The sequence below is a fragment of the Canis lupus genome, chromosome 35, assembly GCF_011100685.1.
Source record: "Canis lupus familiaris isolate Mischka breed German Shepherd chromosome 35, alternate assembly UU_Cfam_GSD_1.0, whole genome shotgun sequence".
Lineage (NCBI taxonomy): Eukaryota > Metazoa > Chordata > Mammalia > Carnivora > Canidae > Canis > Canis lupus.
In genome coordinates this window covers 8,390,053-8,411,808 of record NC_049256.1, presented here as the reverse complement: position 1 = coordinate 8,411,808, position 21,756 = coordinate 8,390,053, and the positions used below count along the sequence as shown (strand labels likewise).

Here is a 21,756-nt window from a genome sequence, read left to right as displayed (position 1 = left end):
ATATGGGGATTGACTACTAATGTGCACGGCGTTTCTTTCTGGGGTGATGGAAATGTTCTAAGATTGATAGTGGCGATGACTGCGCACTCTGAATACACAAAAGCCACCGAATTATGCACTTCAAACGGATGATTTGTATGGTAGGTAAGTTCTATCTTAATTAAGCTGGTATGTATATACATCACGAGATTTTTAAAAAAGGAATTGTGTAAAAAAAAAAAAAGGAATCGTGCTAGATTCTCTAGCAGAGAAGTGATACAAAAATGGATAATTTATACCCATGCTTTAAAATAATTTATAGTCCAATTCTCTGCATCCACATGAAGTGATCATGAAATGCAAACCAACATATTACGGACCATTAAATCGGCTGCAAGATTCAGGGGTTCCAAAAAAAGGAGATCACTTCTATAAAAAGCAATCAGGGAAAGCTTCATGGAGGAGAAAGCCAATGGAGCTGAGCCAGGGAGAACAGCTAGAAATTTTGTAGATGGAGACTGGGATTAGAATCAGCAGATGCAAAGGCATGATTGTAGCAAGTCATGGGTCCTGTTCAGGATGGAATCTAGTATGGCCAGATTATGACATGTACAGGAATATGCAGGTGACACGACCAAAAGGTAAACAAGCTGAAGCTCTACCCACAAAGAATTCTGAACACCATCCAGGGAAAACCTCAGGTATGAGGGCCTGAACTAGGGTAGGGGCAGAGGGACTGGAGAACAGAGGATCAGGAACAGATGCGAAAGTCACAGGTAGAGGCCCATTTGGGGTGGAAGATGACAGAGTGGGTGAGACTGAGTTCGAGGTGGAAATAAAACATCGTGCTGCTGTGCCACGGGAGAGAATCAGGAAGGAAAAGGATTGGAGAAGCCTGGGTGGATGAGGTGACATTCGTGGGACCTCACAAGAGGTGGAAGGTGGCCCCCAGGCACAGAGGAGGGGGCAGGGAACTCCAGGCCCAGGGAGCCGTGAGTAGTAAGCACAAGGGCAGAGAGGCAGAAAACAAGGTCACTCTCCTGAACTGCAAATACCTCACTCTGTGGCTGGAGCAGAGGGAGGAGGGGAGGAGGCAGCAAGAGATGGAGCTGGAGAAATCGCCATGGGCCAGACGGCGGCCGAGAGAGCTCCGTGCACCTCGCAGCTCACCTGGACTTTATCCAAGGCTGAGGCCCCGAAACGCTTAAGGAGGAAGGTAGGCAGAGCCACCCTCGTGGGACTGTGGAGAAGGGTATGGAAAATTCGAGACAGGAAGGCTAGTTAGGGATTAACAGAAGAGCCCGTCGAAGAAATAATGAGGACCTAGGAAGACAGCCCTGGCTGTAGAGGTAGGGAAGAAGGGATTGCCTGGAAATATAATTAGGATACAGATTCCATAGAGCCTGACCAATTCCATAGGAGAGGAAGGAAAACCACCCCTCTGGGGCACCAAAAGAAGGGATATCATGGCAGGCAGGCGTGGCGGCGTGATGCGTGACAGCGAAGGGGCTAGAGCACAAACAGTGGGACAGGTGGAGGGACTAGATCAGATGGGAGACGTTACAGGGATGGAATCCATCCGGCTTGGGCCCAACTAGTTGTGGCATGAGAAGAAGGGAGAATGAAAGAAGGCTGCTTCCCTGGGCTCAGGTTTGGTACCTGGGGGTGGGGGGGAGTGGGTACATTCACCAGGGACGTGAGTGTTGGGGAGAGGCAGGTGGTAAGGGGGAGGGGCCTGGGGAGATGTCCTAGGGACAGAGAGGATGGGCAGGGAAATGCTAGAAGCTGAACCCTGGGGGAGTGCCTACAGTGAGGTGGGTGGAGAGAGAGTGGCAAGCACTCTCTCTTTGTCCCTAAAGGAGCAAGACAGCCAAGGAAGTGGGGGCTGTTGAGGAAAAAGGTGGTCAACAGCATTAAAATACAGAGAAATTGGGGCACCTGGGTGGCTCAGTGGTTGAGCATCTGCCTTGGGCTCAGGTTGTGATCCTGGGGTCCTGGGATGGAGTCCCACATCGAGACCCTGTTTCTCCCTCTATCTCTGCCTCTCTCTCTCTCTCTGTGCTGTCATGCATAAGTAAATAAAATCTTAAAAAAAATAAAATAAAAATACAAAGAAATCAAGGCAAAGGGCCCCAAAAGAAGTGAGGTCTGAAATGGTGAGTTGACTGGAGAGTTGTAGGGTAGGGGCACCATGCGTGCGGTTCCAGAGCCGCTGGAAGAGGAAGTGAAAGCCCTGGGTTGTTGAGAAGTTAGGTGATGAGCAGAAGGGAAAGAACAGCAGCAGTGGTAAGAACAGCTGGTCTTTACCCACCACCTCCCAGGCGCCAGGCACCGTGCTAAGGGCCTCGCGCGGATGACCGTGCTCAGCCCCTCTGCCCTCTGATCGATCGGGGAGGTGCTGTCATCATCCTGTTCTGCAACTGCCCAAACCAAAGCAGACTCCCAACGTCACACTGCTGGGCCACGGCAGGGCTGGCAGGGCTTGGTTAGACACACACAGACGGCCTGACCCCACCCCCCAAGAACCTGCTCTTTTATTGTCATCAGTCAATTCAGAATTAAGTGGTTTGCTGATAAAAAAAAAAATTAAAACTGCCTACTTGGATTGGAGTCATCTCAATAAAATACCGTTGTTGGGGGCCGTGCAGAAGAACCACTGTCTGTGCGGTGGTTTTTACAAGGATTTAATTAAGAAAGATAAGTGAATGTACAGCTTAAGATTTGCTAATTTTGTTTATCACCAACCCCCCTTCACATGAACCTAAAGTACAAACTCTTTTTTTTTTTTTTTAAGATTTTATTTATCCACGAGAGACACACAGAGAGAAGCAGAGACACAGGCAGAGGGAGAAGCAGGCTCCCTGTGGGGAGCCCAGTGCAGGACTTGATCCCAAGACCCCAGATCATGCCCTGAGCCCAAGGCAGATGCTAACCACTGAACCATCCAGATGCCCCCCCTTAAATACAAACTCTTGATGATGATCTAGCAGAGTCTACACTCTTACCGTCTATACCACTGGTTCTCAGCTGGAGTGATTTTGACCACCGGGGGCAGGGGAGGGATGTTCAGCAATGTCTGGAGACATTTTTAGTTGTCACAAGTCGGGGGAAGGGTACTGCTTAATATCTATGGGTAGAGGCCAGGAATACCACCTAGCATCCCACAGGCACAGGGCAGCACCACAACAGTGAAAATGTGCTCCCAAATGGCAGTTGTGCCAGGGTTGAGAAACCCTGCCTGATGGTGCTTTGGGGTGCCTTGGGGTGCCTCTAGGAATATCAGCATCCAGGAAAGAGGCTTCAGAATGGGTAACCACCCAGACCACTGATGTCAAGGGGAAAGGAATGTGGATCCCAAGAGAGAGAGAATATGGATAAATGAAATAGAGAAGTGCCTACTGGGGTGTGCGTGTGTGTGTGTGTGTGTGTGTGTGTGTGTGAGAGAGAGAGAGAGAGAGAGAGAGAGAGAGAGAGAGATCAGCCTTGGAGGAAAAGAGGGATGCTTCTTATCCTATGACAGGAGAAAAAAGAATAGGAACATACTGAGAAATGCTGGTGGGAAACAGGCAAGTCACAGGACTTCACATCTAATGGTTTTGAATATGGAAAAGCAGCAGCCAGAGAGGGAGGGGAGATCATGGCGCTGAGGCTTAAGGAGAGAAGAAATGTCAGAGCTGGTGGGAGAGAAATTCTGCTGTTTTTAGCTTCCATGCCATGGAGCCACAGAAGAGAGAAAACATATGGTAGGGATTATGGACAGTTGGAAATTGAAATGAGTAAAATCCATCACAAGGGGGATGACACTGAAAGGGCTGAGCTTGAGAACCAGGAGTGGCCAGGGCCCCAGAGAAGAGGAGGAAAAAGCAGGCCGGGTGGCAGGAAGGGTGTGGAAGGTACAAGGATCGGAGTAGGGCTGGGACCCGGGCACCAGAGAGAGGCTCAGGGGAGTAAGTGAACAAAATAACTCCTGTGAGATTGAGCGGGAGTTCCACCCATGCTCTGAGGACATGAAAAAAGCTAGAAGAAGGGTGCATGGTCCTTGAGTCCTCGAGTGGATGGTCCTGTCACTGAAAATGAAGGAGGGGACGGGCTTGAGGGGAACACAGGTGGAGTAGGTCCGTCAGGCCTCTCTTGAGGGCGGTGTGCCTGAGAGGTCAGGAGGTAACCAGCACAGAGGAGAAGGCATAGACCGATGGCACTGGCATCAGGGGAGGCCTGGAGGGCTCTACCGTGTCCCCCCAAATTCGTCTGTTGAAATCCCAGCCCCTAAGACCTTAGAATGTGACTCTCTTTGGAGATATGGACTTTACTAAAGTAATTAAGGTTAAATGAGGTCACAGGGATGGGCCGGTGTCCTTGTAAAAAGAGATGAGGACACAGATCCACCACAGAGCGAAGACCGTGTGGGGACACACAGGGAGGAGGTGTCACGTGTGTGCCAAGGAGAGAGGCCTTGGGAGAAGCCAGCCTTGATGGCACCTTGAGCTCCAACGTCTGGCCTCTGGACCTGTGAGAATGCATTTCTGATGTTCAAGCCCCCAGCCCGTGGTTCCATATTACAGCAGCCTGAGCTCAGTGATACAAGAAAGGAGGGAGGTGAAAACACCGTAGGCCTACTGTGGAAGGACGGAAGAAAGCACAGTCATTGGGACGCCTGGGTGGCTCAGTGGTTGAGCATCTGCCTTTGGCTCAGGGAGTGATCCTGGAGTCCCGGGATCAAGTCCCACAAGGGGCTCCCTGCACGGAGCCTGCTTCTCCCTCTGCCTCTCAATCTGTGTATGTCTCATGAATAAATCAATAAAAATCTTAAAAAAAAAAAAAAAGGCACAGTCATTGACATCACAGCTTCCCCCATGAGTGGGAGAACTAGTCTCTGCAAGGAGAGGCTTTCCAAGGAAGAGATGCCTCTAAAGACAAACCAAGTGTCCATCGAGGTGCGGAGGGAGGGGAAGTACTGTGGAGAAATCCATCTTAGAGGGAGGGCATCCGCGTCCTCAGTGGATTGCACACCTCTTGAAAGCGTGGCCTAGTCCTGCAAATGATTTCTCCACCCCAAGGCTGGCACAGGGACTGCCCAATTGCAGGTACTCAGTGAATCTGCTTTGCAAACTGTGCAGATGTGGAGGGATGGCAATGAACTGGAGAGGGCTGGGGGCGCAGGGTAACGGCTTTGCTCAGGGGTGGCAGAGAAGCCAGGAAGGGCTTTGCCCAGGAGTGGTGAATACAGCAAAAGGCCGAGAGGTGGGTGGAGAGCTGTCCTTTAGAATTTCCAAATCCCCTTTAGTAATGCAGCCAATTAAACTCTCTCTCTCAGATAAGTGGTGCAGAATCACAGGGATGGGCTCCGGAGAACACCTTTCTAAACTGCTGTTATCCTAAATACGTTATTACTTTAGCTGCTTAGATAACTCGAGGAATGCATTATTTCTGGTGGCTGACAGTCTTCCCTTTTAAGCGTGAGCCATTTGAAGTAGAAGTTTTTTTCAAAAATGTATTATGTACTGCTTGCTTTTTCTCCTTTTTTCTTGAAAAAAACCAGAAAGTCAAGCTATGAACAAAAGGAGAGTAGCGTAAACTTCAAATACTATATTGTATTTTCATACAAAGATAACTTTTTATAAACAAGATTTGTAAAAAAAAGAAATTAAATTAAATTAAAAAACAAATAAGATTTGTACGAGGCCAGAAAGTGATCACATCCTCAAGGAAACTATTCATCCTTGAGGTATGGAACGGCTATTTCCTAGCATGCCCACAGTAAATTCCAATTAGAGTTTTTGTCTGCTTTTTGTTATTCTTTCCTCCCTCATTATCTGGCTATCCCTCATCACTTCTTTCTGAATTCAGCGTGCCTGCCCACCAATAGCAATCTCCCCTTCCCTTTCTAATTGATTCTTTCTAACCCACAGCGGTTAGGAAACTGGATAGCCAACACTGTTAAGAAATGTGCCGAAAATAAGCCTGAGGACCCGCACCTCTTTTTGGTTGGTGCCCAGAAGTCAAGAGTTGCTTATGTCCTGATTCTCAGTTGGGTTGTCGGCCTACTTCAAAGCTATAAAGTCATTTTAAAATATCAGCACATAGGGGAGGATAACTCTTTGAAGCCAACTTGCCCTCTGTGACGAAAGTGCCCTGCTTTACTGGAATTTTAGAACGATGGAACTTCAGGGGACACAAAAAGGCCGGCTGTCCTTCCTTCTGCCTTCAGACAAGATGGCAAGTGTTAGAAAAACTGCTTTACTCTCACTGGATGGAGAGTCTTCCTTGGCCTTTAAGACATGGACTTATTCAATATTTGTTTCTCTGTGGGAGAGAGCTCTCCAATCATGACCCAGAGTATAAATAAGCGAAAAAAAATATTTCTTCAATAAGTAAGATGTATGTGTGCCTGTGCATGCAGTTGAGAACACGCAAAACAAAGCAAAATTTCTATAGTTTCTGTTAAGCAGACCCCCAGATGGCACTTGTAAGTAGAGGTCGTCACTGACAGTGCGTTAGCATTCCTGTCGGACCCGTCTACCTTGCCTGGCCACTGGTCGCCTTGCTTATAGGATAGGTCCCCACGTCCCCTGGTCAAAGGAGAAGCCCGGAGTTTTCAACTGTATAAAGGGCTAAGTCACATGACTAGATAGCCATGAAAAACCCTGCCCATTAGTAACCTGAAAACAACAACATGTGCATCCTCATGGACAGACAACTCTTTCCCTCAGAAAGAAATAAAGTCCTATCCAGGGCTTATGTGCCACTGCACAGTAAATGGGGAACTGGGATGATTTCACCCACAGCCTCCGATTTATATAAGGCAGTGGACTTAGGGATGTCAGGCACTTTGACATGCAAACCTTACGTAAATAATGGAGTACGTGCTCAGAAAAATCAGGTATTCTAAAGTGTGTAGGCTGATTTGATGTGACTTCTCCATGTGACTAAAGAAACTTGACATTCATTTACTCATTCATTCAACAATGGGTAGCCAACGACAGTGTTCCAGGCTCCATAGACAACAGTAAACAAAGCACGCAACATCTCTCTGTCCTAGTGAGTCATGCAGGCTAAAGATGTGCTATGTTTTAAATAGCAAAATGCCATGAACGTTTTAACAGGTATACTACAAGTTGCTTCCACCAGAGGAACTTTAACAATAAAGCCAGTGTTTGCCTCTGCTCTAGGTTGAATTGTGTCCCCCCCACCCCCACCCCAATTCATATGTTGAAGTCAGCCCCCGGGGCCTCAGAAGGTGACTGAGGAATTATTAAGGTAACATGATTACATGTTACCTTACACAGGTAATTGAGGTTAAGATGATGAGATCATTTAGGTGGGCCCTAAATATGGCTGCTGTCCCTATAAGAACAGAGGACTGAGACACAGACAAACACACTCACACAGAAGACCATGTGAAGACAGGAAGGAGATGGCCATCTGCAAGCCAAGGAGGGAGGGCTCAGAAGAAAACCCTGCCCACACCCTGATCTTGAACTTTGAGCCTCCAGAACGGTGAGAAGTAAGTGCCTGTTAGACAACAAGCCACCCAGTCTGTAGTACTTTGTCATGGCAGCCCTAGTAGGCTAGTATAGCCTCCAAAGCCCAAACCTTATCTGCCCAAGTGCTGGGAGCATCTGTGAGTTGGAACAATTTCATCAGAACTATCAGCAAGGAGGTTGGGATCCAAGTGCCTAAGTATAGACTCAATGGAATGAAAAGACCTTAAATGTTACTTAAAGGAGCAAACAGTATTAGATGATATTACAGTAAGACAAATTTGTGATAATCCTAAAAGTAAAGCCAATTGGAAAGCAATCTGTTTAAGAATCTGAAATTAACTACTAAAACCATGCTACATTCATGAAACAAATACTTTACACCTTTTTAAATGATCCAGTAGAAGAATGCCTAATCTCATTTTATTTTATTTATTTAGGGACGCCTGGGTGGCTCAGCAGTTGCATGTCTGCATTTGGCTCAGGGCATGATCCTGGAGTCCTGGGATGGAGTCACACAACAGGCTCCCTGCGTGGAGCCTGCTTCTCCCTCTGCCTGTGTCTCTGCCTCTCTCTCTCTGTCTCTCATGGATAAATAAATAAAAGATTTTAAGATTTTATCTCTCATGGATAAATAAATAAATAAATAAATAAATAAATAAATAAATAAAAGGTTTTAAGATTTTATTTATTTATCCATGAGACACACAGAGAAGGAGGCAGAGAAAGGGAGAAGCAGGCTCCCTGGGATTGATGCAGGACTTGATCCCAGGACCGTAGGATCACGACCTGAGCCAAAGGCAGACGCTCAACCACTGAGCCTCCCAGGCATCACCCCTAATCTCATTTTAAAAGTTTGTGATGTATTTCTTTAGGTGAAAAAAAAAACCCTGGCTACAAATAGAGAGTCCTATTTTTGTAAATAGCAATGAAAATTTTTACTCACATCTAAATTAAAAAAGAAGAGGTGGACATCAAAAAGTTAAAATGGTGCTTACATCTAGATAGAGCAAATATTTTACCTTTTGCTGTTCTGCTTATTTCTGTTTCCGTTTCTCTGTGATAAACCTGGAATGATTTAAAGGGGAAAAAAAATAGTATCATTAAATGAAATGACTATCCATTACCTGAAATGACTATCTTTAATGTCATTGAAATCGATACCAAACTCAAGGATTTGAAGCAATTATCTGCAGAACGTCCTAGACAACATAAGTAGCTCACATCTTAAAACACACAGCTCTTTCCATATCAGATCCATTCCTCTTCCTCACCTTTTAGCTTTTTGTATAATTCCACCAGTTCCTTATATTTCCTATGGATTACAGCCATAACGCAGTGTATCAGATCATGGTTTGTTCCTAAATTGAAATCCAAGTTTCCGTCTTCGGCTAAAAGAAAAGTGCTTCTTTCTTCTCAGGTTTCTCAGAAATTAGATTTTACGTAAAGCAAAATGGGGACTGCAAATACCCGTGGAAGTGGCAGATTACAGAGGAAAGAGCATGCACCAGGACACGATCCAGCCCTGGGTCCTATCCTACCTGCCTCTTTTATTTACCGGGTGTCGGCATGTCTAACTCTGGCAAACTTCAGTTCCTTCAACTATAAAGCAAATGTAATAACTACCCGGGGCACTGTCATGAGGAGTAAAAAAGATAACATGCATAAAGCATTCAAAAAAGGCATCTGGTCCATGGCAGGTGTACGGTAAACTATACCTCTTATTTTATATATATATAAAACTTTGATGCTTCATATTTACACTTTGCAATCAAACACATATATCTTAATCCAATAAAAGTATCCAATAAAAGTATTAAGGTTATATCAAATTCTCTATGTAATCTTTTAACTCTTTTTTAAAGATTTACTTACTTATGTTAGAGAGAGATTGAGAGTGCACGAGCAGGAGTGGCAGAGAGAGAGGTAGACATAATCTCAAACAGACTCGGCACTGAGCATGGAGCATGACGCAGGGCTGGATCCCAGGACCCTGAGATCATGACCTGAACTGAAACCAAGAGTCAGACGCTCAACTGACTGCACCACCCACATGACCCTCATGTAATCTTTAAAAAAGTAAAATAAAATAAAATAAAAAAACAGAATAGTGTCACATCAAGGTCATTATTTCTTAACTGTTACATGATAACCATCCATTTATGAGTACACATATATAGCTGAATTTATCTATGTGTGCATGTGTATACATACAAGATACTTGAAAAGTAAAGTTGCTCATAATAATTTTTAATGTTACTTAAATTACATCACAGTGACCGTGGACAAGATAAAACACTTATAACTGAAATACTGAGTTGGAGATCTTCTGCAGTCATTAGAAAAAGGGATAGACTTGAGTGATGTGACACTGTGGCTGGTCAAGCTGCTACTGTTATTTCAAATGAATTTGGGATAAGTGCTGATTTTCATACAATTACTTCAACAGAGAACCAGAGGCACTTGGGGAGTACAAAATGGGTCCAACCCAAACAGCTAGAAGTTGGTAGACACAGGTCTGGAATCCAAGTCCTCTGTCTACAGCTCAAGTTCTCTGTCTATAGCTCAAGTTCTTTCTATTGCACTGCAGAGAATGAGAGGAAAATTTACATCTTGAGTAGGCTGTAAGTCTGTAGTTACACACAGAAATAAACTTGGAATTAAAAAAAAAATTGGAGGGAGAGGGGATAAGTGCGTCCAGATACTAAACATGCAATAAAGCTAGAATGCACAGGATGGACATACACTATACACTATGCTATAGTGTTAATGCAGTGATATATTATCAGTGGAATCAAATGGAAAACCTAGAAGTATTTGGTCTATGATAAAGATGGCACTTCAAATCACTGGAGAAAGATAGATTAGTCATCATAGTTGAACAACTGAAAGGGAAAAAAAATTCACAGAAAATACCAACTTCACACTAACTTTATACCAAAAGCGAAAATTATTCCAAGTGAATTAAAGAATTAAATGTAAAATATCAAATCTTAAAAGAACCAGAAGAAAAATAGGTAGATATTAATTTGAGGGAGGAGGAATAAACCATAAAGGAAAAGATGTGGATTTTCAATCACATAATAATTGAAGTTAAAATACATTTAAAAAAAAAAACACTGTAGACCAAACTGAAAGGGAAATTATAGGCTAGGAAAAAAACATATTTACAGGCAGAGTTAGTTAAGAACCTCAATATAATAAAAGCAACACTTTACTGAGCCTTTATTAGGTGTAAGACATGCTAAGCTCTCTGCACACAGTATCTTGCCATAATCTTATAAGGGAGATACAATTAGTTCCACTTTTAAAATAAAAAATGGAGACACTGAGTGGCTAAGAAGTATCATACCCAAGGTCTTAAAGTAGCAGAACAGAGATGTGGATGTAGAATTCTAAGTTCCAAGCTTTTCCTCTTAATTTTTATAAACTACAGGGTCTCATAAGTCAATATCAAAAGAACACTGCCACTGCAAAATGAGCAAAGAATATGGAGAAGCCATCCACAAAAGAAAACATATAAATACTTAATGAACACATTTTTCATGTTCAACGTTAGTAGTACTACAAGAAATGCAAAGTAAAACATGCAATAAGATTTTTTCACAGGCAGCCCGGGTGGCTCAGTGGTTTAACGCTGACTTCAGCCCAGGGCGTGATCCTGGAGACCTGGGGTCGAGTCCCACATCGGGCTACAGGCATGGAGCCTGCTTCTTCCTCTGCCTGTGTCTCTGCCTCTCTCTCTCTCTCTCTCTCTCTGTGTCTCTCATGAATAAATAAAATCTTTTAAAAAAAAGACTTTTTTTCTCTATCCGATAGGTAAAAAAATATTTTGAAATGTCAACATCTAGTTTTGGCAAAGCTGAGGAAACAAGATGGATGTTGTGGGAATGATATTCATCACCTAAAACAGAAATTAGAGAATATAACTATTTTGTTCTCAAAAATTAGTTCTTTCGGATAGCCATTTCACTTCTAAAAAAAAAAAAAGAAAAGACTTCTAGAAATTTTGCTAAAGAGATAAACACAAAGATGCAAGGTTGGTTGTCATTAGATTATTCACCCCCACAAAAAATTAGACACAAGCTAAAAGTCTCCCAACAGGACTCTGGGGCATGAATGGTAAAACATTCACATGATGTTAACCATCAGCAATCATGAAGTGTAAAACTACTTAAAGCTACTTGGGAAATGTACAAAATATAGTATGTGAAAAACAAGTCTTACAAAACTGTATGTGCTTTTAAAAATTTATTTTTTATTTTTTAGAGGGAGAGAGAGAGATGCAGTGGGAGACGGAGAAAGAGAATTTTAAGCAGACTGTATGCCCAGTGCAAAGCCTGATGTAGGACTCAATTTCATAACCCTGAGATCATAGCCTGAACCAAAATCAAGAGTCAGACACTTAACCTACTGAGCCAATCAGGTGCCCCTGTATGTGCTATTTTTAAATTTTGTTTTCTGCTTGTCCACATTTTTCAAATTTTCTACAATGAATATGTATTAATTTTACATCAGGAAAACAAATGCTATTAAAATACCAATAAACTTGAACCAGAAGAATAAGTAGTTTAAGATTCTAGAATTTAAAATAGGATTTCTACTTAAAATGTTACAAGTATTGGTAAACATGGTAATTCAAAATCAGAATAAAAGATTACAAGGCTCCTATGAAACCCAAATCAGATATAAAAGCAAGATACAGACTTCTAATATATAAAGAAACTGGTGGGTAGGCCACTAAAATGAAGATGCACCCTCTGCCCCCACATACACACCTTACTCCCAAGGAGCTTAATTGATTTTCAGTATTGAAATCCATAGGAAGACTCATAAAGATCTCATGCAGAGACAACTAGTTTTAGAGGAAATAATAACCTGTATATTAAAGATAGAATTGATATTTAATTTTTCTTTTCTCTTAGTAACACTAATGTAACTTGAAAATAAAGTAGCTCAAATTGTATGAGTCTTCCAAGCTAACTGATTTCTAATTTAAAACCACTTAAAAAGTAAGAATTGAAATATACTTCTCCAACATATAAAGAGTATCCATTTCTCAGCCAACATTATACTTCATAGTGAAAAACTAAAGACATCCTTTTAAAAATAAGAATAATAAAAAAAAAAACCCAGACAGAACAAAATTACATAGTATTGTTCTGCAAGTTTTCTGGCCAATGCAATAAGACACGAAACAGTTAAAGATTGGAAAGAAAAAATTAACATTATTATTGTTACTTATAGATGGTATCATTGCGAAACTAGAAAACCCAAAGAAATTAATGGAAAACTATATTCAAGAGAAGTCATAACAACTATCATTTATTGAATTCCTATTTGTCCAACAGTGTAGCACTATCTTCTGAGAGTCATGATATGGTAAGGAGTAGAACTGGATGGCTCTGTCCATTTAGCATCTGACTCTTGGATTCCACTCAAGTTATGATCTCAGAGTAGTGATATGGAGCCCCATGTTGGGCTCTACACTCAGTGGGAGTCTGCCTGAATATTCTCTCCCTTTGCCCTTTCCCCCACACTTCTCTTTCTCTCAAGTAAATAAATAAATCTTAAAAAAAAAAAAAAAGTAGAATTGGGATTCACACCCAAGTCTGATGGATTCCAAAGACTTCAAAAACTGTGTTTTTTAAGATTTTATTTTTAGGTAATCTTATAGCCAACATGGGACTTGAACTCACAATCCCAAGATCAAGAGTTGCTCACTCCATCAGCTGAGCCAGCCAGGCACCCTCGGTATTCTTTTCAATATGTTGTTACTTTGCTGCAGAAAGTGTATAGTTATGATGTATAAGCATTCTCACAGATACACACATTGAAAGAAATAACCATCACAATAGTAAAATTTAAACAACCCCATTCACAAAGCAAAAAATTCAGCAAGGTTTGTGTGTAACCAATGTAAGAAAAGAAAATCCACCTAGACATAATTTGGACATATGTATATATACATATAATAAGAAGCAAAGAGAGCTGAAATAAGATTTAGGAAGACTAAATTTAATTTTCAAAATGTACATTCTAAATTAATTTATACATTAAATGCAATTCCAATCAAACTCCATCTGGATGATATATTTCATAGGGAGAAATTTAACAAAAGAATTTCCATGTGTATCTAAGAGAAACAAGTGAGAAGAGTAAGGAAAATTTTACCAAAGAACTATAGGGGAAGGGGGTACTGGTTATTAAAAAATTATGTCTATACATTTACTGGAAGTCAGTTTTTGATAAAGGAAACATTACTAATTATGAGAGAAGGAAAGAATTATTCAGAATTATTGTTACCAATTCAAAAGAAAATATCGAGGTAAATTCTTAACTCACACCACACACCCAGATAAACTCCTTATGGATTAATAAAATCTAGTTAAATAGAGACATAATTTTAAAACAGAAATATAAGATAAAAACAAAATTTGTCAGGGCCCTTGGGAGGCGCAGTTGGTTAAGTCACCAACTCTTGGTTTTGGGTCAGGTCGTGATCTCAGGGTCATGAGATGGAACCCTGCATCAGGCTCCATGCTCAGTGTGGAGTCTGCTTCAGAGTCTGTCTCTCTCTCCCTCTCCCTCTCCTGTTCATGCTCAAATAAATAAATAAATCTTTAAAAACCAAATGTATCATATTCCTCAGAAAAAAAGTGAATCATACCACTAGATGAGAAAGTTTTAAAACTTGAGTGTAAATAAGGAATAGATCTACATAAAATTTGAATTAAAGGGACATAAAAAAAAAAGAAAGACCATAAATAACTTGTTCACATAGAAGTATGAACTATCTCTATATCCAAACTAAAAAAGCAAAAAACAAACTGGAAAAAAATCATTTGTAGCAAAAATCACAAAAGAAATAGAAATTTCACAAAGTAGTTAATTTTCCTCTGTTAAATTAGAAAAAAATAAGCTCAAAGTTGCAGGATATAATGAAATGAGTGGATACTCTCATATGTATCGCTAAAGGCATTATAAATGGACACAACCCTTTTAGAAAGCTTTATTTACGTACTTTATGTACATATTATTGCAATTATGTGGGTTTTTTTGGGGGGGCGATGAGCATTAAGGAGGGCACATGATGGGATGAACACCAGGTGTTATACGCAACTGATAAATTATCAAATGCTCCATCTGAAACTAAGTATGTGCTAGATGTTGGCTAATTGAATTTAAATTAAAAACGTATTAAAACCTTTATAACTTATTTCAGAAGAGGTTTATACTTGTTTCCTTCACTGTATAAATCAATGTTATAACAGGTAGATATGAATGGAATTTGGATGTAAACCCGAAGCCCCCAGATACAGTGTTCCTTATTTTGCATTGACATTTGATTAAATCAGACTGATGCATTGAGAAGGTAAATGGTTCCCTTATTTATTTATTTATTTATTTATTTATTTATTTATTTATTTATTTACTTACTTACTTGAGTTCAATTTGCCAACATATAGCATAACACCCAGTGCCCATCCCGCCAAGTGCCCCCTCAGTGCCCATCACCCAGTCACCCCAACCCCCCGCCCACCCTCCAATTATGTGTTTTTTTTTTAAGTAAAAAAATGACTAGAAAGAAAATTACCAAAATGATAAAGAAACAACATCAGAGGGATGGGAATGGGTTTCATTTAGGTCTTGCATTCTTCTGTTTTATCCTGGAAAACTAATGCTTTGTGGTAAGTGTCTTCTTAGAAGCAGCAGCAGGAGGAGTATGTTTTGTAAAGCTAAAAAACCTGTCAGTGGGGAGAGTTAGTGTCTTAATGAAGCACATCCCTCAGCAGACTGGTCAAATTAGGTGCCTTTTCTCCTGCCCACGTGCTTGGGAAAAGGATCTTGAAGGAATCCCCACCTGCTCCAAGCTGCTTCAACCTCCTTTCTCCAGATGGAGCTTAGAGCGAGTCAGTTCATACATCTGGTATCTGCAGATGCCTACAAGTGTCAGCTCAGCAAGTGCTTAGGTTTGTAGAATCCAGGCAACAAAAGGGGTCAGGAGCCTTCACCTCATGCGTCGTCCTCCAGAAACACAAGGAGGGCTAGGCTGTGCATGCCACCAAACACCAACACTAAAATGACCGCTGCCCCAAAACCACCATGAGGTACCATCCCCGACCCATTAGTATCAAAAAACCAGAAAACAAGTGTCGGCAAGGATATGGAGAAAATGGAGCCCTTGGACACTGCTGATGGGAATGTCAAATGGTGCAGCCTCCACGGAAAAGAGCATGGCAGTTCCTCAAAAAATTAAAAATAGAATTGCCCTCTGAGCCAGCAATTCCACTTCTGCATACAGACCCCAAAGAATTGAAAGTGGGGTCTCAAACATATCTGTACACCCATTCTTCACAACAGCCCAAAAGTGGGAGCTGCAGTGTTCATAGATGCTGAATGGGTGAACCAACCATAGAATATTATTCAGTCTTAAAAAAATGAACAAAGCACTGACCCAGGCCCCAGCACGGATGGACCCTGAGGACATTATGCTGAGTGAAACAAACCAGTCCCCAAAGGACAAACATTGGATGATCTCCTTGTATGGGGTCCCTACAGTAATCACATTCATTGGGACAGGAAGTAGAAGGATGGTTGCCCAGGGGCTGGGGTCGGGAAATGGGGAGTTAAGGGTTTAATGGGGGCAGAGTTTCAGTCTGGGAAGATGAAAAGTTCCAGAGATGGAGGGTGGTGATGGTTGCACAACAGCGTGAAAGTACTTAATGCCACTGACCTGTACACTTAAACATGGGTTAAAATGGTAAATTTCATGTAATCTGTATATTACCACTGTAAATATGTGTGTGTACATTGAGAGAGAGAGAGAGAGAGAGAGACCATTGCCACATGAATGCTAACGGCACCAGTCATGTTCACTGTATATTTTCTTCAAAGATGCAGATTGTTCTTGGGAAGGTCCTGGTGACACAAAACGCACCTGTGGCCGGGTAAACGGAATGTACATTGAGCCGTCGCCAGTTCTAGGCAACTGAGAGCAGAGTCATGTTTGCTTCTTGGGCATCACATGACTCAAATCAAAGAAGAGCATGGCACACCACAGGAAACTGAGCGCTGGAACCATAAAACAATGCAGAGCAATTTCCTTATCGGCATCTCCTCAATTTAGAATATTTTACAAAAGTAAAAGGGCAAAGTTCTCAGCCACGGCACCCCTGGGCCCAGGGATCGTGCACGTACCTCTTGCACGTTGCATGGAGAACGCATGAGGGGCTCCTCTGCAGAGGGGCAAACATGATGACCCTTTATGATGACCCCGTGCCATAAATCTGAGGCTAAAACGAGGGTGGCTGAGAAGTCTGCTTGGAGTACTTGCTTCAACGGTCTGAGCTCCAGTTTCAGGGATTATTTTGAGAACTCAATTTAGCTATAGTCAAACATGTCAATTTGTAACTTGCCTAAATAAGTCACCTGTCCCTAAGCTGGGGTCCTGAAGCACCATTCAACTCCACCCGCATTGTTTGCTGTACAAAGATACAAGCACACTTTTCTTTTTAAAACCTGGTCCAATGGCTCTCTGAAGCTGTCTTTAGTCTTCTAAAGACTCTTTGGCCACCTACTGGATTTTTTCAGCTCGAGAGCTGGGCAGAAAAAGAGCAACTTACTGCCCTTGTTCAAAGGAAAGAGAGTTACAGACTAGAAGCTAGACAGACTTTATTATTCAGAACCCACGGGGATTTGCAAAAGAATAGCTCAGACACAGTCTGTTACTACCCTCCTCTCAAGGAAAAAGCCAATTATTTTCTCCTACCTAAAGAGTTTAGCAGGAGTGTGAAATGTAAACTCTTCTATGACATCTTTATCCTGGGCCCAAGGAAGGAAAAAAAATAAAAAGGTGGCAAAATTCAAATACTTTTGCTTATTTCTGCTAAGTTACCAGGAGGGAAAAAGATTTAAGTGACTTGTCAGTGTTTCTCACATATAAAAAAGGATTATCAGCTACTTTCACTTTCTAATGAACAGCTCTGGTCTCCTAACCGAGTTCTGTGTCAGGCATTTAATTTAAACCGAAGTCATTTTGATTAACAGAGAAAGAGATGGGTTTTTTAAATAAATAAATAAATAGATAAATAGATAGATAGATAAATAAATAAATAAATAAATTTTTTAAAAAAGCATGAGCATTCTATTAGATGTGACCCTTGAGATAGATCAGAGAGCAAAGCTAGAAAAAAAAAATGGAAGTTACGACTCATTCAGGAAGAGCACACTGAAAGCGAAAGATTCATTGATGAGTCTCTAGCTCTCAGGCTGCGGTGGAGGAGAGGCAGGTTTAAGGTGGGAGCTGAGTAAGGTGGGGCTGAGGGGAAGTAGTGGTGCAGCTGGGCTGTAGGGTGTGCTGGGAACCCCTGAGCTGGTCCAGCACCTTGCTCACAGTGGCATATCACAGGGTCCCCAAAACTGTGATTTTTTTTTTTTTTTTTTCAAAAATGGACCGAGATTTGAGAAGTACTGGGAATCAGAGACCGTGCCTTGGGTGCTGGTCCCGACAGGTACCGCTGCCTCTCCGGAGAGGGCCTGCAGAGCGCACACGTGCGCGCGTGGGGGATCTCGGGGCCTCCTGTAACACATCTGCACACACTCACTGTGCTCATCCCCGTAGGAGGAAGCACAGTCAGAGAGCGGACGTGCCCTGCGGAGGTCTAAAGCTACTGAAGGCTGGGACTTGCGTTCGGGATTCCTGATTGCCCAAAGGCCAGGGCCTTCTCACTACTCGAAATCCGAAAGCCTCCGTCAGAGAGCAGCTTGACAAGGCCACGTTGCCGCTGTGTGCAAGCACCACCAGTGTCTGCTATGTCATCAGGAGGTGTGGCGTTGGTACAGATTCCCGGAACCCTGCCAAGCTCTGCAGTTGTCTGGTGGCAGGCTGTTCGGTAGGGAAAACGAGCAGGGGGAGAGGGAAGAGCATCTAAATGGCCAGCAGGCCAGGGCACAAACTCACCAGGATGCACGGCTTCCTCAGCTTGCACGGCCCTTGGGGCTTTGCATCTGCCCTGGGCCCTTCCCTGGGCTCCCCTGCAGCTCACATTGCCCAGAGCATTGCTTTTGCTTCCCTCTCTGTTCTCTCTCCCTCCCATCTTCCCAAGCAGCTAAGGCTACCCCCACGGACGTGGTCTTCTTTGGCTTTATTAACACCAATTGGAGGGGGTTTCCGAGCAGCAGAACCCTGTGCCGTAAATAGGTCTGGACCACGAAATTGGATACAAATAAAAGTTCACATGTATGTACCAAGAGCCCTGACTCAACTCTTGAGCCAAGTGGTTTGCCTACATCCTCTCATCTGACCCTTGGCGGCAGATGTATACTCCCCGTGTGTAGAAGGGAGGTGTAGAGAGGACAGATCGCCCAAGGTCAGAGCGACCCTGTGTCACTCCGCCCTTCGGGCTTTACCACCAACCTTCCAGAAATCACACCCCTGAGGGCCCCCTCTGACCAGCTCGGCCCCTACTTGAACTAAGGATTGTGACTTTCCTCAAAGGGGCGGTGATAAAAACAGACCAACAAATCTAACTTGCTTTGTTCAGACAACTGACGGCGAGGGCTCCCGGCTGCTGGACACGGCCCTCCCTGTCGGGGCGCCTCACCTGGAGGACGGGAAGGAAGAGGACTGGCGAAGGGCCAGGCCATGCTCTAAGACGGTCCGAGGGTAGCCAACACTCCTCGCTGACTGTAAAGCTCCTGCTGGATTTGCCGCTCCTGCCGTCCCCAGATACGAGGCAAGACGCTGGACTGGACGAAGCTGGGGCAAGGGCCCGGATTTAAACCGTGGTGGAAAGAGTTACAAGTGAGGAGGAGGACTCTGGGAGGAAAGGAGGGGGGAGACGCTGTTCTGAGCACAGACGTACTGTTTTCCTGCCTGCCCTGCCAATGTCCCCGATCTCACCGAGCTACCGGGACTAGGGGGTGGGGGGGGGTCGGGAAGCTGGTGAGAGCTCCCGCAGGCAGCTGCAGTGGCCTGAAGAGCAGCCACAGGGAGGAGGGACGAGAGAAGATGTGGCATCCCTGCAGTGACACGGCTCTGCTGGCGAGCTCACCACAGTAAGCAATTTTTCCACAGAGGGAACCATCCAAAGGAAACCGGTAAGACCAAACGTTTGGAGCTCACACGCATGACAAACGGTTGCTCCCGTCTGCACAGTCTGCCATCACCGGCTCCCTCTTCATGCTTCATCAGCTCCACTTGCAGTGGGTGTTTCAAATTATGGAAACGACATGAGTGGGGTTCGTATGTAACCCAAAAATCTGGTGAGCAGAGGCCCTAACTCCATCCTGAAGGGAAGATTATTTGTGGGCGTGTGTATGCGGGTGTGCTCACCACTTGGAAGGGACTTACTTCCAGTGTCTGAGGCTCCTGGAAGATTCCAGAACGGTGCACAGGGTTTAGACTGGTTTTTGGAGGGGCCGATACACAAAGCAGTCACTACACTGGGCTCTGACCACAGGATGCCATGTCTCTCGGGGGCTTGGTGGAGAAAGTTCTACGAGAGGGTGCAAGGGGTAGGGGAGGTAGAGCATCAGCTTAGAGGAGGCTCCGGAGGAAGCCTCAGAAACACCTACCTGTGCAGCTGCCATGGAAACCCCAAGTGGCTGGAAATTACTGGCTTTGGATCTAACCGCGCTCCTGGATTGGGCCCACCACACCTATCTGCCTCCAAATTAAGTCATTTACCGGCCCAGAAGGGTCACCTCTAGGAGGTGCTTACAAATAACGTGCCCTGGCAGAGAAAGAAGTGATTTGAAAAATCTTAACTGGTGGTAGCAGAGAGATGGTATAAAAACACCGGCCTCGTCACGGTTACTTAATGGGCAGCCAGCTCTCCTGGTTAACTTAGGATCCACACTGGTTGAAACGCTGTTGTAGATAACATCAGTCAGATTCACCTGGCTGCGGAGCACCTGGGTGGCTCAGTGGTTGAGCGTCTGCCTTCGGCTCCTGGGATCCAGTCCCACATCGGGCTCCCAGCAGGGAGCCTGCTTCTCCCTCTGCCTGTGTCTCTGCTCCTCTCTCTGTGTCTCTCATGAATAAATAAAATATTTTTTAAAAATTCTGATTTTTTGACATTTTTATTAGAAAGAAGTTCCATGAAGACAGATAAAATCTTAAAAAAACAAAAAACAAAAAACAAAAAAACCCCCAGATTCACCTGGCTGCTTTTGTGATGGAAGATTCCCAGCCTGGATGTGAAAGTTTCTTTGCCACTGCTCTCTGCGCGTGTGCAAGAACATGGTTCGAAAGCTACATGGCAACAGTATGGCAAGGCCAGCCCTTTAACACAGATCTGGGATTGCTCAAGGGAAAGTCCATAGTTTCCTTAAAAGAGAAAGACTATCTACCCCAACGATGCTGTAAAAACACATAAATCCTGGTTCTCTCTCTTAATTGTTAACATCGCAAATTACCTAACCTTTCTCTGAGTTTCAATTTCTTCACCTATAAAGACATATCACATTACATACCATCTAGGATTGCTATAAAATGTAATGCCCACAAGGCCTGCGTGCAGAGCCTTGCCCTCCCCACCGTGAAGGGTGGTATTCACAGGTTCACTTTCTACCCATTCCAGAGTCAGAGCTATGTACCAACTGTATATGTTGGTCTCTTATATGCCAAAAATTGCTTAATAATTCTGATTTCTTGGGCACCTTGGTGGCTCAGTGGTTGAGTATCTCCCTTTGACTCAGGTTGTGATCTTGGGGTCCGGGGATAGAGTCCCGCATTGGGCTCCCTGCAGGGAGCCTGCTTCTCTCTCTGCCTCTGTGTGTCTCTCATGAATAAATAAAATCTTTAAAAAAAAATCTGATTTTTTGACACATTTTTGTTAGAAATAATTTCCATGAAGGCAGAGACCTTATTTTATTATTTGCCATAATCCTAGTGCAAACTAAATATATGTTGTATGAACACACTGATGGACAAAGTGGAGAGGCCTAAACTATTTGGGACAACTCTGTGTATTGTAGTTTTGCAGTGATGTACAGGAGCATTTCTTAGATCCCAGGGACCACATTACTTTGTGTGCCATTATTAGTGCATGGGGCGAGCAAAGTCTATGGTAAACAAATTCTAACGCAGGGGTTCTCAACCTTTTTGGTTTCAAGACTCCTTTAAACACTTATAATTACTGATGATCCCAAGGAGCTTTTGTTTATGTAGATTATATCACTCAGGGTTTTTCCATACTAGAAATTAAAACCAAGAATAAATTAAATGTATTATCTAAAAATAATGATAAACCTACTCCACATTAACATAAATAGCATATTTTTATGAAAA

The 21,756-nt window shown here is 43.3% G+C and overlaps 1 long non-coding RNA gene across 1 annotated transcript; it reads left to right on the top strand.

Moving 5' to 3' along the window:
• Window positions 1-662: 662 nt before the first annotated feature.
• LOC119877875 lies at window positions 663-21,072 on the top strand. The gene is made up of 3 exons (XR_005384287.1): window positions 663-1,195; window positions 18,085-18,355; window positions 19,007-21,072. It is a non-coding gene; the product is annotated as an uncharacterized LOC119877875 (long non-coding RNA).
• Window positions 21,073-21,756: the final 684 nt, after the last annotated feature.